Below are 22,647 nucleotides of genomic sequence, written 5' to 3' on the forward strand. Positions count from 1 at the left end.
TCTTGAAGTGTTCTTGAGTAGTTGTTTTGTAAGTTAGTTTATGTATGGATTTAAGAGCTAGATTGATGTAGATTTTGATGAAGATGATGAAGAACACTTAGAACATCAAGAGAGAGTTTGAGAGAGATCAATTTGATTCATAAAAATTGGAAAATGAAAGTGAAATGTTTGGTGAAGAATTTCGTGAACCATGGCTTGTCATATAGCCTCCATTACTTTATATTTTTGTGAGATATTTCATGCTAGTTGCCAAATGATAGTTCCCACATGTATCAGCGACTCACAAGGGCTGCTAAGAGCTAATCATTGAAGTGTATGTAGCAATAGTATGTACATCTAGGAGCTGTGTATTGTACGAGTACGAATACGGGTGCATGCGAGTAGAATTGTTGATGAAAATGAATGAGAATGCAATTGTAGGAATTTTTGTTAAGTAGAAGTACTTTGATATATGTCTTGAAGTATTTCAAAAGTGTACTAATACATCTTAATATACTACATGTATATACATTTTAACTGAGTCGTTAAGTCATCGTTAGTCGTTACATGTAAGTGTTGTTTTGAAACCTTTAAGTTAACGATCTCATTTAATATTATTAACCCAATGTTTATTATATCTAATGAGATGTTAAATTATTACATTATCATGATATTATGATGTATGAATATTTCTTAATATGATATATATACATTAAAATGTCATTACAACAATAATCGTTACATATATGTCTTGTTTCCCAATTCTTAAGTTAGTAGTCTTGTTTTTACATATGTAGTTCATTGTTAACATACTTAATGATATATAATTATCATTTTATAATGTTAAATATAGTGTAACAATATCTTAATATTATACATATGTATTTAGTAAGACGTTGTTATAACGATAATCGTTATAAATATCGTTTAGAATTTCTTGACTCACTAATCTCATTTTTATGTATATAACCCATTGTTAATATACCTAGTGAAATACTTACTTATCCTAATATCATGTTAACTATATATATATATATCAATATATATATATCATCATATAGTTTTTATAAGTTTTTAACGTTCGTGAATCACCGGTCAACTTGGGTGGTCAATTGTCTTCATGAAACCTATTTCAAATAATCAAGTCTTAACAAGTTTGATTGCTTAACATGTTGGAAATATTTAATCTTGTAATTATCAATTTCATTTAATAAATGTAAACATGAAAAAGTTCGGGTCACTACACGTACGGTTGCAACTCCATCCGTACGGTTGCATCGTGCATCCGTACGGTTGCACACTCACTGCCCGGTTGCACCAACACCACTGCATCCGTACGGTTGCATGCACCCGTATGGTTGCACAATGTACCTGTGTGGTTGCAGGCTGCAACCGTACGGTTGTGTTCTTCATGCAGCAGCAGCAGAAACTGACGGGTTTCGCACCAAAATCACCCAAATCTCAATCTTGGACCCGTTTTTGACCTCAAAACCACTTATAACTTGTACACACAACATTTAGAAGTATAAACCCACAAGTTTTGAGCCAAACAACACCAAATTTAGGCATTAAGACACCAAAATCACATTTATCAAAAACCTAACTTCAAACCCAAATAAAACACTGATTTGGACATGAAATCACGCAATTCTTACCTTGATAGACTCACAATGACACAAAAAATTGATTTTAAACACAATTTAAGCTCCAAATCAAGATATAGAGATTAGGGTTTTCAAATGGTGAGAGTTAAGGTACGGAGTAATTTTAGAAGTTTCAAGAAGATGTAAGAAAAGGCTGGTGACTTGCTTAAATACTAGTGTTAAACACAATACCCCATCACACACAGGTATTTACCAGTTATCTGATAACTTTCGTACTTAATTTGACAGCCCTAATGGAGTCCAAATTAAATAAAAAAGCCTGTTCTGTGACCCTTGTCACAAACTGGTCTTTATCAAATAATAAAATAACACTAAACATATAATTAAAATAAAGGCATAAATAACCACACAATTATGCCTAAGAGCAAGAAGATCATCTTACATCTAAGCCTGATCTGAGGTTGTTACAAATCCAACCCCCTTAAGAAGATTCCGTCCTCATAATCTGGTCAAGGTCACACAGATGTGGATAACGAGCCTTCATCATCTCTTTGATCTCCCACGTAAGGTTCGATCCTAAGCTATGCTTCCACTCAACAAGCACCATATGAATCTCCTTATTTCTCAGCCTTGTCACCTTTCTATCGACAATCCAAACCGGTTCTTCAACTAGCTTTTGATTCAAGTCAACCCTAAAATCGCTTAATGGAACCAGTTGCGTCTCATCATCAACCTTACACTTTCTAAGATAACATACGTTGAAATTTTTCTATATCACAGTCAACTCAACTAGAAGTTCTAACACAACAGTCTGGTCGTTAAACCTTTGAATAATCTTGAATGGCCCAATGTACCTCAGAGCTAACTTACCTCGCTTACCAAACCGGATAACTCCTTTCCACGGTGAAACCTTCAAATAAACCCGATCACCCACCTCAAAATTTACTGGACGTCTACGTGGATCGGCATACATTTTCTGTCTATCACGTGCCACTTTCAACTTTTCACGTGCTATTGCTACCTTGTCGGCTGTTATCTGAACTAATTCTGGACCTGCAAACTATTTCTCTCTGGCTTCTAACCAACAAGTCGGCGTTCTACATTTGCGACCATATAACATCTCATAAGGCAGCATCCCAATACTTGAATGATAAGTATTATTGTGACGACCCAGAAATTTCTGATCAAATTTAAATCTAAGTCAATATATAACTTCGACACGATAAGCAAAGTCTGTAATAGTGAGTCTCGAAAATGTTGCAACTATGTTCATTAATTAATTACCCTCTGACTATGCCCGAGATTCACGAACATTTTTTTGTAAATATATATATATATATATATATATATATATATATATATATATATATATATATATATATATATATATATATATATATATATATATATATATATATATATAAGTATATAAATAATTTGAAATTATAAAAGATGATTTAAACATTAGAATTAAATATGTAAGATAAGATATACGATAATTAAGTGTAATTTAAAATGAATTTATATGATTACTATAATATTGTAATATTTATAAAATGTAAATATTTAATAAGAGTTAGTATATAATACATTATAGGATTATTAAAATAAAGCTATATATAAATGTATACGGATTCTTTAAATAATTATTATGATATATATATTGAATTATATATAAAAAGTATAAATATTAGATGTTATTGTATATAGATATAAGTATCAAATGATATACAATTAATAATATGTAATATTAAAATATTGAATTTAATTACAAATTACAATATAGTTATCATGTTATTATTACATTCATTATTATCATTATGTATTAATATTTGCAGTAATATCAGTATTATTAACAATATTGTTTTTAACATAAAATTTGATACAAATAATTTGTTGTATCTTAATTATCACTTGTATTATAATTAGATATTATGAATACCTCTATCATTAAAAATCATTATTGTTATTACCTTTAAAAATAATATAATTATCATTTTTATATAAAATTTTTATTATTATCATTACTAACATTATTTTGATATTAGTATTAATATGATTATTATTATTAATTGTATTATTATTATTATTATTATTATTATTATTATTATTATTATTATTATTATTATTATCCCTATTAAAAATTAATAATATTAATAGAATTTATTAATAAATTATATTATTAATTCATAATACAGAATAACAAAAATATAAATAATGATATATATATATATATATATATATATATATATATATATATATATATATATATATATATATATATATATATATAAATCTAAATACAAAAAATTTCAAAATTCTATTTCAAATCAACTTTAATCTGTAATTGATTAGTTATCTATTTCAAACTAGTACGAATTACAATATAACCAAACAAGTAAATCCAAATTCTGTTAACAGCAGACATCGCCCTTTTATTTTTCTATATTTTGTTGCGTACGAATGATTCTTCCTATCTACGATCTATTCTATATGATAAACGAGCAATTCCAGCTGATAAGAATTTATTAGACCTTACATTATCAACTAAATCACAAACACTTTTTACAACTTGTAACTTAATCAAATTTATCAAGAAAAATGTAACAAAAATCCGTTAACCTATGTTCTTGATATTTTTAACCAAACCATCGATCACCAATATCTTTATCTCTCTCTAATCCTTCTTCGTGAACGAACAATAATCACCACCACCTTAATCCATGAACACCCATCTTCAACCCAAAACCACCGTCTCTTTATTTTTTCTTTCTCTCCACTCCTTTATCTAATTGTGACCAAGAAACGAACCACAACTGGCATAATTTCTGTTGTGCAGCAACACACATCGTCACATACTGTTTTTCTGTTTAGCACTGACCTGCAACCTGTAAGATGGATTGCTGTTGTTTTTCTGTGGTATATCAACACTTTAAGCCAAGATGATTGGACAAATGATGAACAATAATATGATCAAAACTTTTGAAAACCAACCTGCACGAAGGACTACTCGCTGACTCATTGATATTCTGTTTAGGAGTCACTACTGCTGTAAGTTTTATTGTTCCTTCAGTTACGACAAAGGATATGTTAAACGTCTATGATTATGGTGAAGTAAAATAATAATGGTTGTTATATAAATAATGAAAAGTGTATCATGCTAGGATAAAGATAAAATCGATTAAAGTGATTATGATTGTTTCCCCACAATGTCTATCCTGATTACACCTTTTAAAAGCGTATGAATACCAGTCATAAATCAATTTGTCGGTTGGCTGTTGAAATCATAATTACAATAGAACATGGGTCTAAATTGTGGTGGGACAATTACAATTGTGGCCGACAAATTAGGAATGGAAAGTGAACTTGTTATTATCAAAATAGGTGACCAGGTTCAGTATTAGTTGGGCCACGATCAGTGATTAGTACTTGGGGAGTGAAATTTCTTTAATGTCGAGCTATGGTGATAACATGAGATGGGAGGAAGATACAGCAAGAATGATGTAGGTATGGATATGATTATGATTATGATTATGATAGATATGATACTATGATGATGATGATAGATATTATAGATGTTTTAGCGACGAAGATAATATTGATATCAAGTATTAATGGAGTCATGAAGATCACAAGAGAATGGTGTTTTTAGGATGATACATAAGTTAAACGATAACGATAGATGATATCGTGATGAAATGATCGATTAAGATATTACATAAAATAATAAAGATGATTCGGTTACTATGATTATGATTCGTGATTTTATGTATATGATAATGATGCATAGAATGATGGATGATGTCGTGATAATAGTGGTAATGATGTGAACGAATGATGATGTGATGATAAGTTAATGAGGAGATGATTAGATTAGATGATGTTGATCACGATGATGAAATAGGTTTTAAGGAGAAAAGCAAGCACCGTTTTATTTGTTAAATAATTAGAAGGGCGAGTTATAACAAAAAATATCTAACGGTTCAATGGTTGGGCGTATGGTTGGGTGAACGAGAGGTCGCGGGTTCGAGCCCTGGCTGGGGCATTTGTTTTTGGAAAAGCTTAAAGGTAGTTTACCCACTTCTACTATTATTATTATTAATAATATTAGAATTTTTATTATTATTATTATTATTATTATTATTATTATTATTATTATTATTATTATTATTATTATTATTATTATTATAGGATGAAACACCTTTTTATCTACTATTATCAATATTATTTTATCGAATAACTATTATTTATGTAAAATCATATTTACTACATATAACGTAACTATATTAATATTTTTACAATAAATAATAATAAATGTAACTAATTAGGTTATTAATGAAAAACATAACTATAGTAACAATTAATACACTAATAATACATAATTTGTTCGATTACCATTATATGTGTTAATCTATATATAAATGATATAGGTTCGTAAATCCGAGGCAAACCCTACACTTGTTTAATGTCGTCATATGTATTTTTACTACAAAATACAGTATGGTGAGTTTCATTACTCCCTTTTTAAATGCTTTTGCAATATATATTTTTGGAACTGAGAATACATGCGCTTCTTTTATAAATGTTTTACGAAATAGACACAAGTAATTGAAACTACATTATATGGTTGAATGGATCGAAGCCGAATATGCCCCTTTTAAACTTGATAGCCTAAGAATTAGCGAAAAGACCCCCTAATTGATGAGAATCCTAAAGATAGATATATCGGGCCCAACAAGCCCCATTCTGGAATTTGGAATGCCTTAGTACTTCGAAATTATCATGTCTGATGGGTGTCCAGGATTGATGGGGATATTCTATATGCATCTTGTTAATGTCGGTTACCAGTTGTTCAATCCATATGAATGATTTTTGTCTCTATGCATGAGACGTATATTTATGAGAAATGAAAATGAAAATCTTGTGGTCTATTAAAATGATGGAAATGATTATTTATGTTAAACTAATGAACTCACAAACCTTTTGGTTGACACTTTAAAGCATGTTTATTCTTAGGTATGAAAGAAATCTTCCGCTGTGCATTTGCTCACTTTAGAGATATTACTTGGAGTCATTCATGACATATTTCAAAAGACGTTGCATTCGAGTCGTTGAGTTCATCAAGATTATTATTAAGTCAATTATAGTTGAATATATTATGAAATGGTATGCATGCCGTCAACTTTCGATGTAATGAAAGTTTGTCTTTTAAAAACGAATGCAATGTTTGTAAAATGTTTCATATAGGGGTCAAGTACCTCGCGATGTAACCAAATGTAATGTATTCGTCCAGTTAGATTTGGACGGGTCATTAGAGTTGGTATCAGAGCGGTGGTCTTAGCGAACCAGGTCTTGCATTAGTGTGTCTAATTGATAGTTGATTAGATGCATTAGTGAGTCTAGACTTCGACCGTATCTGCATGTCAAAAGTTTTACTTATCATTTAGTGTCGGAAATTACCTGCTTATCATCCTTAAAGTCTAGACACTTCTTACTGCATTGATTGCATGAATAGTGTATAGACAAAATTCATATCTTAGCGTATCTATTATTGTTAACTTTTCCTGACAGCTTCCGTAGATTCCTCCGTAACTTATGGGATTTTGGTATTATATATGCATATGTAAATTATGTATTCCAGGGTACTAATCTACATCCTATAATCTATTTCTTATAGAAAATCCTTCATCTGATCGTACGAGATGAATCCTCAACCAGTTCGAGTCCCTCAGATTCCGATAGCTATTCTGATAGTTATTTCGATAGCTACTCCGACATGGATATTCACCTAAGCTCCGAATGCAGTGTAAATGAAATGAATAAACCAACTAGTCATCTTCAATTCTGGATGAATTGGGGATGAGTTCGTAGTCGACTTAATCAATGAAGACGCGAAGAAGGCGATCCTTTCCATCAACCGAATTCACCTCTTGACAATGAACCTGAAACGTTTACCGGCGAACCTGTTCGAGACACCATTTTCTCTCTCATTTCCAGAGTATCTCGTCATGATCATATACTATCTCAGATTCTAAACCTTCCGCTCGTCCGAACCGACAATCATCCCGGTATAATAGAAGAAGTCAACGAGCTTCGCGCCCGAGTTGTAGCCTTGGAAAATATAGTGCAAAACGTACCAGCTTCAACAACATCACCGGCACTAACAGTATCACCAATATCAATACCAGTACCACCAACAACCCAAGCTTCAACATCACATGCCTCAACATCTTATTCTGTACCTCGAGTATAATCATCGTTCTACATGACGTTCTACATCTTCGTTCTTCATGATGATTATGTAATCTCTAATGTTTTAGAGATTATGTATTCTAGTTCTAACGGTAAATCAAATGAGATTAATATTATATTAACTCATTTAATCCATGATTACATCTGAGGAAAATATATATGTAAATATATTTTCATAAAGATTGTAATTAAAAATTCTTTCATACAAACTGATAATGGTAAAAAAAAATGTTTTTTAATGTTGTTTAATGCTTGATAATCGATGTATATATGTTAGATAAGTTTCGTGGACTTTAAATTGACCAAAAACTGCTCGAAATCTTCGTTTTGGTGTAAAAATCGGTCCAAACAGCGTCCTGGTGCTGATGAACAGTACCCGTGCAGTTGCAGGGTGCAACCGTATGGTTGCAGGTGTTTTTGGGCGGTTGTAGGTGCAACCGTACGGTTGCAGGTGCATCCGTGCGGTTATGTCTGGTCAGCTTTTTCTGAAATTTGTTTTGATCGTAACTTTTGAACCGTAACTCCGTTTTTGATGAATCAAATATTGTTGGAATCATAATGAAGAGTAATTTAAAATGGTAAGCTTTTGAGAAGCTAGATCAAACGTTATTTTGGTCAGAAAAAGTGGTTTTAGCGTATATGTCTGTTTTGCACGCACTTATATGACGTTAGTGAATGGAATTAGGTTGTAGACTTATCCAATGATGATTATAAGATGTTATGAATTGGTTTAATGTTGTGATGGAGTATATGTGTATGTATATAAGTGTATATATGTGTGTATGTGTGGATATATGTATATATATGGGTGTGTGTGTGTGTATGTATAAATATACACATTGTGATTGTGATATTGCTAGTATTTAGAATATGATTTACTAACTTGTGTGTATTGTTTTTAGGTAATAAAGATGAAGAGAAGACTCGGAGATATTAGACTACCGAGTGATGTCGGTATCGGTGAGTAGGACTAACTGGAGTATATAGTATAGAGTAGCATGTTATATTATGATTGTCATGCTTGTTAGATATACTTGCTACTATGGTTAGTTAGTATGTTGTAATGAATGCATGTTAGTTGATGCTTGTCTGCTGGAGCCCAGTACGTCCCTATTATGTGGTAGCCTCGTTAAGAGAGATCAATCTGCGGGTTGGGTTCCTCTGTGGTAGCCTAGACAGTCGTGGTGTATATATGTATGAATGACGCGTCTGTCGTGTGTGGATTATATATATACAATACGGTGGTAGAGGAACTTCTGGTAAGCCCCAGTTCGATCAGCTGGTGGTTAATGGTTTGGCCGAGCTGCCAGAGTCTCTGTAGATGGCACTTGGGTGATGTTTATGTGTTAGACTATGTGACATGATTAGTATGACGGTTTCTGTATGCTATTACTTGTAGTTAGTTGCACTCACTTAGCTTCGTGCTAACCCCCTCCTCTTCACTGCAGGTTGACTGTTGCATACTTGATAGATTTCAGGGAGACGGATTGTTGGGAGATATGTTTGACTAGTCGAAACTCTGATATCGCGTATTTTCTATTAAAGTTGTATTTACGTTTTAATATAACACCCTGTCTTAATTATTTACGTGTTTATCATTAAGTGGATTGTATATATATACATGTTTATATTATGTATTTGTTAAATTGATCTTCCGCTGTATTTAAAAAAAATCTAGGGTGTTAAAAGTTGGTATCAGAGCGTAGTTTTGGCAGCATGTGCACGAAAGTGACATGTTCCCAAACCGTGTGTCGAGTCAAACATATCTTGGGGGTGGGTTAAGTGAATGAAGTAGGTATTGACAAGTTAGTTGGGAGAAACTAACAGATTATCTACTAAACTTTTGTGTGTGAGATGTTGTGATACGACAGGTATGAAGATTGATTCCACCCTACTGGTGCCCCGTTGACCCTTAGTGCTGACAGAACTTCGGTGGACGTGTTTGATGCCAATTTGGACGAAGGAATTGACGAGTATTAGTTGATGTGGCTCCAAGGATAAGGATTCAGTTGCATAAGTTGATGGGGGTCAAGGGTGCGGGTGCGATCGAGGTGTTGATAGGTACAGAAGATGTCTTCTTATTCATAAAGGTACATTTTTGTTACATTACTGTAATTATTATTATTGTACATGTAGGTTGTATTCCTGTGTTTGTCAAATTTTGTGTTTGTTGTAATGATAACATGTGGCGATTAGTGTTTCTAGTTGCGATTGATTGCTTTTTCCTGTAACATAGAAATAGATGACAGTTGACGAATCCAGTTACGACGATTGTCTCTGGAGCTACCCTTGCCACTAACAGGATTTTATTCCCTTAGACTGACTGCCATGTTATGTGAGACTTTATCGATATGACCTTATGATATTGTGTTACACTGTTGTGAATTGTTTTTTATATGGCCTGTTATACTGTACGTGAGACTACCGTTGGCCTAGACATGAAGAATTGAGGTGAATGATTTGTTAGTAATAACCAAGGCGAATATGAAGTCTTTTCTTTACCGTTAACTGATGGGACACGCGTAGTGACCCGTAAAGACTGATTAGAGTAGTGACCCCTTGATGATTAGTGAAAGTGCCGAACCATATTGTGTAATTATGTGAAGTGTAGTCTTCATGCTTGTCGACCGTGACTGAACCAATAGATGACGGACCCTATGATATTATAGTATGACGGGACTTGTTGTGTTGGACTTAGGTGAAATGTAATTCCTTTCCATGGATCGACGTGACACATGTAGTGGCCCATAAGGATTGGAATAGAGTAGTAGTTTCCTTGTCTTCTCATAAGAGGACCCGGACCCTGTTTGTTGCTGTCATATGTAAGTGGTTTGCGTATCACGTATGGTGTTGACTTTTGGTTCAGATGATTGTAACCGTAGTAAGACCTTGAGGAATCTCTTTTCCTACTATAGACTCATGTGAGTTGGTGGTGACCTTTGTGAAGTAAGTTTGAACGGAGCTTTCCATGTAGTCTTGACTGAAGATAGGAAAACTATGTTTTGTTGTTGTGAGAGGAGTATTACTAGCCTGGCTGTACCGTTGTAGGATTTGACTAGCTATGTAGGACCCGTAGAGTTGTCCTGAAAGTTATTGACTTTGGTGAATTGATGTGACTCATTAGATGCCAGTATAGGAGACGTTCATTTAGCAACTTTCTTGGAAGTAGAGAAGACCTTAACAGGAATAGGGATTCAGTTCAAGCTGAATTATGATGAATCTTGACTAGGTCAGGAGACGTGACTAGAACAGTGATCATATTACTGTTAAGGTAGAATCATTGATCTAGTAGTTCGATAGTGACTGTTGTGAATATTCTGTCTTTTGAAGATTTGAATGTAAGGTTGAGGATGGACGATTATAGTATTTGCAAATAAGATGATGTAAGTAGGTATAGTTTATTGGATGTTGGATCAGATTTACGAATGTGGTTACTAAAGAGGACTTAGTAGAATTAAGATCGAACTAGAACCAATTTAGGTGTTTTCTTTCAAGAGTGGAGATTTATAACTACCAGTGACTTGAGAAAATAGACCGTGCTGTATTGATGAACTCGATTAAGATCTTGTTCCGAAATACTCGAAATGAAAGTATGATTTAGAATGATGTATTACGTCTGGCCAACGGAAATACATTGTAGTAAATCATACAGTAGTTTCGCGAGTTGAAAGAGATGTAACAAGTGTTAGATCGGATATTGTTTGACGATTGATGCAATTTTCGATGAATGTTGACCTAGAGTAGACTTTTTCGACATAGTAATGCTAGTTGAACAATATATGGACTTAGGCTATTGATGATCGAATAAGCTTTGGTTTTGAGTTCTGATGAGGTTCTAAGCAAAATTAAGATGATACAGAGATAGTTTTAGCGATGTCCAACACGTGTATTAATGTCATTTGACGGACTTAATTGTTAGATGGATGTTTATTGCATGTGTTAGTAGATATCGTTGACTTGAAATCCATGTTCGAATGATTAATGTTGGTTTAATATTGCATAAGTGTTTCTTCTAAAGATGATATGAATGAAGCCATGCTTTTAGTGATGAATTTTGGGTAAGTATCAACCTAGATGAGTGATTTATGACGAAACTCTTAAATAATGAGTTTGAACTAGGTATCTATCTGCAGATATCGGGATATTTTGTTGTGACCAGTGTTGACCTAGCATTAAATTATTTGAAGAATTGGATATTTTTCTTTGTGTATAGAGGTTAGTGTTAGTCTTTGATCTGTGACATGGACCTAAGTAATACTGAAATTTCGATGAAAATGATTTATGAAATAACCCTAAGATGAAATTGATCGATATAAAGTGGTGAGTCGATAGCGGTATTTAGTTACTCTAGTAGGTGATTCTGATGTAACTGTAGCAATGTTGGACGTGTGTATTGATATTACTTGAGGGAATTAACACTTGGATAATTACTTCTAGAATGTGAGGACTCAAGATTTGTGATGTAATGATTAAATTGAATTGAAATTGGGTTGGTAATCATTTCTACTATGATTGAGTTGACCAGAATCACGATTTAGTCATTGAATAATTGGGTGAATATTGACCCAGATAAGCAAATTTCAACGAAATTCTTAAATATCAGGATTGATGCAGGTACTAAATTACGGAGTTTGGGTAATTTAGTGTAATCCGAGTTGACTTGGCGATTTTGTAGTGATGAAATTAGCCAAGTTTATGTGTTCTAAGGTAAATGATAGCCATTATTCAGTGTTTTAGACTGAGTTGGTCTAGAAATTCGATGAAGGTGACTCGGGGATAACCTCAAATCTTGATTGACTGATTTCATGTAGTGGGTCATTAGTCGTGACTCGAGAGTTAGTATGTAAAACCTAGACTTGAGATGGAATTTTCGTAGTATTTTGTAAGATTGATGATAGATCAAGTTTGGAATTCAGACGAAATTATACTTGTTAAGTTATTAGACGGTAGGATTTCAGCATTGAATTTCTTTAGCCAGTGGTAAAGACTGATTTCTAGACCAGAATGTGAGAAACGTTTCGGATATCGTGTAGTGTAAGTAAGTTTACAGATCGGCATATAGCGGGTCTTGACCCTTAGGTAGTAGATTAGCAGATGGTGTGTTTGAATTTAGACCGGTAAGTTAGCTTTTGACCTACGAGAATGGATGGAGCTTTTTAAGGCGTATGACCATAAGACATGTTTTGACTTAGGTCTAGTTGTAACCGTTGTGGTGTTTTGTAATACCCATGACCTTTGTTGACCTTGATTGACAAGATTCTGATGACGAACTCTCTTTAAGGGGGTAGATTTGTAACATCCTGAGATCGGGCTTAGGTGGAAATGACCAAATTGCCCTTGTATGGTGTTAATTAGTGATTTTAATAATTATATGTTTATAATTATTTGTGTATTTGGTTAAGACCAGTTTGTGACAAGGGTCACAGAACAGGTTTGTTTATTTAATTTGGACTCCGTTAGGCCAGTCAAATTTAGTACGAAAGTTATTAGATAACTGGTAAATACCCGTGTGTGATGGGGTATGGTGTTTGGCTTAAATATATAAGCTTATACAGCTCATTTTCTCATTTCTTCTTGAATATTCTAAACATCCCGTACTCTTTCTATCCCATCTCTAGAAACCCTAATCTAATCCAAGTGATAAATTGAATCAAGAGGGTTTAGTGACTGATTTCTAGCATCCTTGTGATCATCTAATCAGGTTTGCTTGCTTAAATTCGTACTTTAATTCATAGAAATTTGGTTTTGGGTCTAAATGGGTTTTTTATGAGTTTTATACTTGAATCTTGCTAATTGATGTTAGTTAAGCTTGTTAGATGCTCAATATATGTTGTTTGTATGTTATATGAGCTTTGTGGACTGTCAATAGATCAACAACATGCTTGAAATGAGATTAATCTAGGAATTTGTACAAAAGTGTGTTCTTGAGGTTTTTATTGAAATCTTGCATAAATCTTGCTAAGAAATGTTTGTTAATGTTGTTTGATTCTTGATAATCGATGTATATATGTTCGATAAGTTTCGTGGACTTTAAATTGACCAAAAACGGCTCGAAATCTTTGTTTTGGGGTAAAAATCGGTCCAAACAGCATCCTGGTGCTGATGAACAGTACCCGTGCAGTTACAAGGTGCAACTGTACGGTTGCACGTGTTTTTGGGCGGTTGCAGGTGCAACCGTACGGTTGCAGGTGCATCCGTGCGGTTGCGTCTGGTCAGCTTTTTCTGAAATTTGTTTTGATCGTAACTTTTGAACCGCAACTCCGTTTTTGATGAATCAAATATCGTTGGAATCGTAATGAAGAGTACTTTAAAATGGTAAACTTTTAAGAAGCTAGATCAAATTTATTTTGTTCATAAAAAGGGGTTTTAGCGTATATGTCTGTTTTGCACGCACTTATATGACGTTAGTGAATGGAATTAGGTTGTTGATCGTTCCTTATTTGTCATGATTATTTATCTTTAAATATGCAAAATTAACTATGTGTGAGTGAAAAAGGAGATACTTTGATGTGGTTTTATGTTCTACAGGTAAGAAAGATGTTGGTGCGAAATATGGTACAAAACAGCGGTTTAAAGTGGATTATGGACAAGATTTGAGAGCTTAAAGAGTGATCAGGAAACTTGTATTGGCATAAAATACGCCATTTTTGGTGTAAAATAAGCCAGGTCTTAGGTCTATGCAGAACAGAAGGTCCAGATGTGGCGTAAAAATACGCCTAGAAAATTTACATTGGCGTAAATTACGCCAGATGTGGCGTAAAATACGCCTGGCCAAAATTTCTGGTGCCGGGAAATACGAAAATTAGCTTGGTGATTAAGTTTTCTAACCCCTATTTAAGGAGAGCACTAGGGTTACGAAACCAACCTTTTTTCCATCAGTTTTGGCAGCAGAAAACATTCCCAAACACCTCAAAACACCATTCAATCATCATTATTCAAGGAATCAAATCAAGATCAAGGTGTTGTTCATCATGCAATCATCAAGAAACTCATTGATTACCATCACCAACATGTATGATTTCATTCAAGATTATGTGAGTTGTGATGTTTAATACTTGTGGATTAGGATATTGTGAATCACATTGATTGTTGATTAATGCAAGTTCTATGTTTTGTTATTGCAAAGTGAATTATTGTGATTTAACAGTGTGTTCTTGATCCAACTTAGTGTTAATTAGATTAGGGATAAAGACACTTTGTCTAGATTGTATAGTTTAATCCCAAGATAATAGAATTAATGAACTCAAGAAGTCTTGTCTATGAGATTTGATCAACAATTGATAAACATAATGCTTGTTTGAATAAATACATGTGAAATTGGGATTGTGAAAGGATAAAGGCTTTAATCTTATTGTTTACATTTCAATCTTTTCAACTGCACTTTAGTTTAAGTTTAAGTTTTAAGTAGTGATTAATCTAAGTAGTCTTTAGTTAAACCAACAACTCAATCTGGAAATTACTTGCTTGTTAACCATAACTTCTCGTGGAACGAATCCTGCTTACCCTATCTAAAGTAGAGTAATTAGGCTATTTTTGGTCGACCCTTCGACATCGATCAAATTTTGGCGCCGCTGCCGGGGAGGTGTGCGCTTGATTTGCAAGCTCTTATTTTATTGCTTTTGTGTTGATTAGAAAAAAAACTATAAAAATTATAAAATCAATAAAAATCCAAAAATAGTGTTTTGTTTATTTTTGTTTTTGTCAGTTTTACGCTCAGTGTTCTTGTTTTTATTGAAGTGCAGGTTAGTGTATGCAAACTCGGAGTTCGGGAGATTAAAATTTTAAGCCTTTAGACCCGGAAATCGAGAAATCTGCAAAAGCTAATCGAAAAGCTACAAGAATCTTAAAGGGTTCAACAGTGGCTTCAGCATCCACTCAACCACAGTTAGAGACACATCCTATTGTTCCACCAAACTCTCCTAAATCAGATTCGGATACTGAAGAAGAAGTTTTTGATCAACGAGACGAGATGGCCGAACTACCAAGGGGAGTAGACACCTACTACCAACCGGGTGATTTTGAGGATCATTCACCCATTATTTATCCTGCACCGGCAGGAGGTAACAACCGACGATTTGAGGTCCGACCTTAACTCATTTCAATCTTGCCAACCTACCGAGGTATGGCTAATGAGGAGCCATATGAACACATCACTGAATTTAATGAGATATGTGCTACTAATCAGGTAAACGGTTTCACTGATGATGAGGTACGTCTTCGATTATTTCCTTATTCACTTAAGGATAAGGCAAAAAGATGGTTTCTCTCCTTGCCCGCTCGGAGTATTAATACTTGGGCGGAAATGAAAAAACGATTTTTAGAAGAATTTTACCCCATAAGTAAAACTTCAGACATGCGTACTCAAATAAAATCTTTTAAACAATTACCGGGTGAATTATTTCATGAAGCGTATGAACGTCTGAAGGAGTTACTTAGGGCATGTCCACACCATGAGATACCCAAGTGGGAATTGGTTAAAATTTTCTATGATAGTTTAGATTCCCAAAACAGGCAGTTTCTTTTGGCGGCTAGTGGTGGGGCATTCTTAACTCGGTCTAGTGATGATGAATGGACGTTCTTTGAACAGTTAAGAAAGGGTTCAAAAACCCAAGCTTCGGTTAATCGTAAACAACCTAGTACCTCCCGAGTGAATCATGTTTTCGATTTGGGTGGTTCATCTAGGAACTTAGAGCAGGAATTTGATGATTTGAAAATACTTATATTTAATAACCCAAACCAGGATCTTGCTTGTAATGTTTCGCAGGTTCAGGAAGTATGTGAGATTTGTGGAGATCCTTCTCACTTTGCATTCAGATGTAGAAATGGGATTCCACCGGTAAATCCGCAAATAGTGGAAGAACAAGTTAACGAGGTTCAGGGACAGAGATTTGATCCATACTCCAACACGTATAATTCGGGTTGGAGAAATCATCCTAATTTCAGTTGGAGCAATAACAACGCTGTGAATGCTAACCAAGGGAACCAACTTAGACCACAAAACAACTTTCAAAACCAGGGTAACTTTCAGAACCAAGGCAACTACCAAAGAAACTATCAAAATCCTTATCCCTACAACCGAAACCATAACTAAAACAATTACCAAAATCAAGGCCAAAACCAAAACCAAAATCAAAACAGTACTTCACCCAATCAACCATCTAGCTCGAATGCCAAGATGGATGCGTTTATCTCCAAAATGTGAAAAATGATAAAAGTGCAAAATAAGTCGATTGGTGCATTGGCTAAAGAGATCAGTAATGTAGCGGCAATGTGACGACCCGGGAATTTTCGATCAAATTTAAACTTAATCTTTATATGATTTCGACACGATAAGCAAAGTCTGTAATGTTGAGTCTCAAAAATTTTGGAAACTATATATTCGAGTTACCCTTTAACTATTCTCAACGATTCACGAACTATTGTTTGTAAATAAATATGTATATGTATATAAATGTAAGTAGATATAATAAACAGATATTTTAAAATATAAATTGATCATTATAGTTAAGTATGTAAAATAGTATATCAAATAATAAAGTTATTTTCAAAAATAAATAAATAAATAAATAAATAAATAAATATATATATATATATATATATATATATATATATATATATATATATATATATATATATATATATATATATATATATATATATATGATTCTATACAAAAATTAAGATTGTAGGTATCATATAGTATATAAAATGTATAACTATTAAATGGCATATATAGAAATTGAAACATACAAATTATTGTTATCAGTATTGTTTATTAATAATTATTAATATTATTACTTATTATTATAAGATTTTTCTAGCATTATTTTTATATTTATTATTAACAAAAGTACTATGATAAATAATATCATTATCATTATTAAAATAATAATTATTATTATTATTATTTGTATTTAATTATTATTAACATTAATTATTAAAATCATTGTCATTAATACTATTATTATTATTATTATTAGATATTATTATTATTATAATTATTAACAATAATATTATTATTAATAGGTATATATTTATTATAAATAGATACATATATAAATACTATTATTATCAATTACACTAAAACTAATTATTATTATGACATATTATATTACTCTTATTATTATCATTATTATTATTAATGTTATTATTATTATTAATATTATTATTACTATTTGTAATACAATTATAATTAATAATTTATAATAATAAATATATAGAATCAGGAATATATGATTAGGTTCAGTTCACGGATACTTCATCTGTAGTGATTGTTATTCCTGTTTGTAAAAGTGATAAAAACGAATCCAAACACAGATATAATACAAATTCAGGTCGGTATCATCTTTTATTTTTTATTATTATTTTTTCTTTCTTTTGGCCTCGGTTGATGCTTCCTGTCGAAGACTTGCTATAAAACAAACAATTCGATTCACATTATTAGACATAAATCATTCTATTATTTTACCATTACTATCGATTAACAACTGCACTTGTGTTAGTCGATATGATTTAATCAAAAAGGCACAAAAGCCAGTTGTTCTCTGTTCTTGTACCCGTTTAGCCAAAATTCAAATTTTTGTTCTAATTAAAAATCGATAAATGCAGTATGGTTCTAAAGCATGTCGTGAATGTTTGTGTAAAATTTCCGCTTCCAATTTTACAAATCAAACACGAATTTTTGAAGTCAAAGTTCTTGAGCAAAAAGTGAAACGGGTGTTCAATGATCGAATTAAAGGTTTACAGGATGGTTCTGTTAAAATTTAGAATCCAGAGAGCTTCTATAATGGTTTTACAACATATTTCATGAAGAAACTTTAGTCTAAAAATGTCTAAATTCTTAAATCAAAATTCGAGTTCATATATTTTTTTTTTCTTTTTCGAACAGCAGCCAGGGTAATATTTATTTATTTTTAGTTTGTAATTGTGTCTGATAAATTGTAATCACACTTGCAAGCGTTTTACATTTTGTTGTTAAATCCTGAAATCAATTTCATAATGTGATTAAATTGGTTCTTAGTCGATTAAGGCATGAAGAAGATGAATAAATTCGTAAATGGTTTAAAACAAATTAAAAATGAATTAAAACAGATATGAAAGCAGCAGACTAATGGTTTAAGCGAGTGTTGGGGTATCGAGAGGTCTCGGGTTCGAGCCCGGTTCGGGGCATTTTTTTTTAAGACAAGCTTATAAGGTAGTTCCCAATTTTTATTATTATGATTATTATTATTAAGATTGTTATTGATATTACTCTAGTATTATTAAAATTGCTATATTATTACCATTACTAAGTATTATTGATATTATTATTACATATGTATTATTATTATTATGATTATTATTACTATCATTGTTATTACTAATACTAATGTTATCATTATAAGTATTATTATTGTAATTATTACCATCATTTAAAATTTATATTAAGATTATTATTACTATTATTATAAAAAGTATTATTAATAGTATTATTACTATCATAAAAAGATACAAATCTTATTTAGTAAATAACTATATATGAATGTATTTACAACATATCACATAACAACATTATTATTTTCATAATAAATACTAATTATTTATCTAATGTATATAAAATAAATATAGTTAATTTAATTATTAATGAAACATACAAGTTACTAAAATAACCATTTATAATAATACATAAATTTGTTAGATTACAATTATATATTTTAATATATATACAAATGATATAGGTTCGTGAATCCGAGGCCAACCCTGCGTTGTTAAATGTCGTCGTATGTATTTTTACTACAAAATACATTAAGTGAGTTTCATTACTCCCTTTTTAAATGCCTTTGCAATATATATTTTTGGGACTGAGAATACATGCGCTGCTTTTATAAATATTTTACGGAATAGACACAAGTAATTAAAACTACATTATATGGTTGAATGATCGAAATCGAATATGCCCCTTTTTATTAAGTCCGGTAATCTAAGAATTAGGGAACATACACCCTAATTGACGCGAATCCTAAAGATAGATCTATCGGGCCCAACATGCCCTATCTAAAGTACCAGATGCTTTAGTACTTTGAAATTTATATCATGTCTGAAGGAGGATTCCGGAATGATGGGGATATTCTTATATGCATCTTGTGAATGTCGGTTACCAGGTGTTCAATCCATATGAATGATTTTTGTCTCTATGCATGGGACGTATGTTTATGAGAATTGGAAATATGAAATCTTGTGGTCTATTAAAATTATGAAATGATTCTTTATGATAAGCTAATGAACTCACCAACCTTTTTGGTTGACACTTTAAAGCATGTTTATTCTCAGGTATGAAAGAAGTCTTCCGCTGTGCAATTGCTCATTTTAAAGATATTACTTGGAGTCATTCATGACATATTTCAAAAGACGTTGCATTCGAGTCGTTGAGTTCATCAAGATTATTATTAAGTCAATTATAGTTAGATATATTATAAAATGGTATGCACGCCGTCAACTTTCGATGTAATGAAAGATTGTCTTTTCAAAAACGAATGCAATGTTTGTAAAATGTATCATATAGAGGTCAAGTACCTCGCGATGTAATCAACTGTTGTGAATCATTTATAACTGATATGGACTTTGTCCGGATGGATTAGGATGGGTCTCTACAGTTGGTATCAGAGCTGTGGTCTTAGCGAACCAGGTCTGTATTAGTGTGTATAACTGATAAGTCTTTAGGATGCATTAGTGAGTCTGGACTTCGACCGTGTCTGCATGTCAAAAATTTTGCTTATCATTTTTGTCGGAAATCATCAGTTTATCATCCTTAAGATATTACATGCTTATCATTCTTAGTCTAGACACATCTTACTGTAATGATTGCATGAATAGTGTATAGACAAAATTCATATCTTAGCATATCTACTAATCCATATCTTAGCGTATCTGTCACTGTAGACTTTATCTGACACGTTTCCTTAATTTTCTCCGTAATTCACGGGATCTTTAGAAATATGTATAAATATTCTATATATAATTAGAATATCATTCGATATTCGAAAATCATTTCATATCAAAACCCTTTAACTGATCGTGAGAGATGGATCCTACCCCTAGCTTGTATTTCATTAGTTCCAGAAGCGATTTCGAGATGTATATTGAAGCAGACACCAAAGTCAATGAACCAGAAGTGCCTCAACCATTTTGTTATTTTTCTTTCTAGAGGAGATGGGGATGGGTCCGAGACTTGCTCACTCGATGGAGAAATGATGAAGGCGAGCCCTACCGCGAACCAAACTTACCTCCTAACATCGGAGAAAACGAAGTACTCACCGGTGAACCTATACGCAACACTGTATTCACCCTTCTTGCTAAAGTTTTCCACCTCAAAGGTCGCGTTACTGCAATCTCAGAAAATATTCAACCTCTACTTCCGAATACCAATCGAAGGGGAATATTAGAAGAAGTTAGGGAACTTCGAATTGATAATCAAGATCTATCGAATCAGATGAGTGGATGGATAGAAATGATAGAGGGTAGGATAGAAACCTGACAAGAATGGTGCGTGATTTACAAGCTATACTTACTACACCAACATCATCATCAACCTCAGCACCAACAACACTTGTAGCACCGACAGCAACAATACCACCATCAGCAGCACCAGTAGCATAACCAGTACCAACAACAACAACATCATCACACATCTCAACCTTGCAATCTATACCTCAAGCCTAATCATCGTTCTATGAATCGTTCTACGAATTGTTCTACATAAACTATCTTCGTCCTTCATGGAGATTATGTAGAGTCTAATGTTTTAGAGATTATGTACTCTAGATCTAGCCGTAAATCTGATGAGTTTAATATCACATTGACTCATTAAATCCATGATTACGTCTGAAGAAAATATATATGTATATATGTTTTCATAGAGATTGTAATTAAAATTTTTATTGTACAAACTGTTAATGGTGAAAATATTTTAACGGGTAGGTAATACCCGGAGAATATTTAGATTTCGCATTAATAAGTTACACTGTACATTCTTCAAATCTGAATCAATATTCATTTACTATCCTACTTACATCCACTGATATACGTATCCGTTCACACAGAATAACCATATTCATCCAATTTCATATTTGGATTTTGATTTATCTGAATCCAACAAGTGGCATAATGAAGAAAACATTTGACAAAATAAAATTTGTTAGAAACAAACAAATTAATTATGAGAAATTTTGTTAAGAATCTACGCTAACTATTCCTAGCTAACTATTCCTAGCTAACTGTTAATTCCGTATTACATTTTATTTATCGCAAATTATTTATCGCAATTTAAATTCTCGCAATTTTATTTATCGTCATTTAATTTCTGTTATTTATTTTACGCACTTTAAATATCGGGACACATATACAAGGTTTTGACATATCATATCGACACATCTATATATATTATTTGGAATCACCATAGACACTCTATATGCAGTAATGATCGAGTTCTCTATACAGGCTTGAGGTTTATTCTATAATAATATATATACTTTGAGTTGTAATCGAGTCTGAGACATGTACACGGGTCACGATACGTATTAATTAATTCGAATATTATATATTAAATTATATATGAATTATTGGACTGTTAACTGTGGATTATCGACTATGGACTAATGACATTGCACAATTAAAATGAATTAAAATATTGATTATAATATATGAAACTAAATAATTCTTCAAGTTTGCCACTTGATCACATCTTAAACCTCATTTGTATCTTGACAATTCCTATCTGCGTTCAAACCTTTCATGATTCTTGAAAACACCTCAATCGAGAAGATGAACCAACCAC

At 32.4% G+C, this 22,647-nt stretch overlaps 1 pseudogene; it reads right to left on the reverse strand.

Annotated features, from left to right (window-relative positions):
* Window positions 1-16,178: 16,178 nt before the first annotated feature.
* On the reverse strand, window positions 16,179-16,292 carry LOC139846039 (small nucleolar RNA R71; annotated as a pseudogene).
* Between the last annotated feature and the right edge of the window lie 6,355 nt (window positions 16,293-22,647).

This window comes from Rutidosis leptorrhynchoides, chromosome 4 (assembly GCF_046630445.1).
Source record: "Rutidosis leptorrhynchoides isolate AG116_Rl617_1_P2 chromosome 4, CSIRO_AGI_Rlap_v1, whole genome shotgun sequence".
Classification (NCBI taxonomy): domain Eukaryota; kingdom Viridiplantae; phylum Streptophyta; class Magnoliopsida; order Asterales; family Asteraceae; genus Rutidosis; species Rutidosis leptorrhynchoides.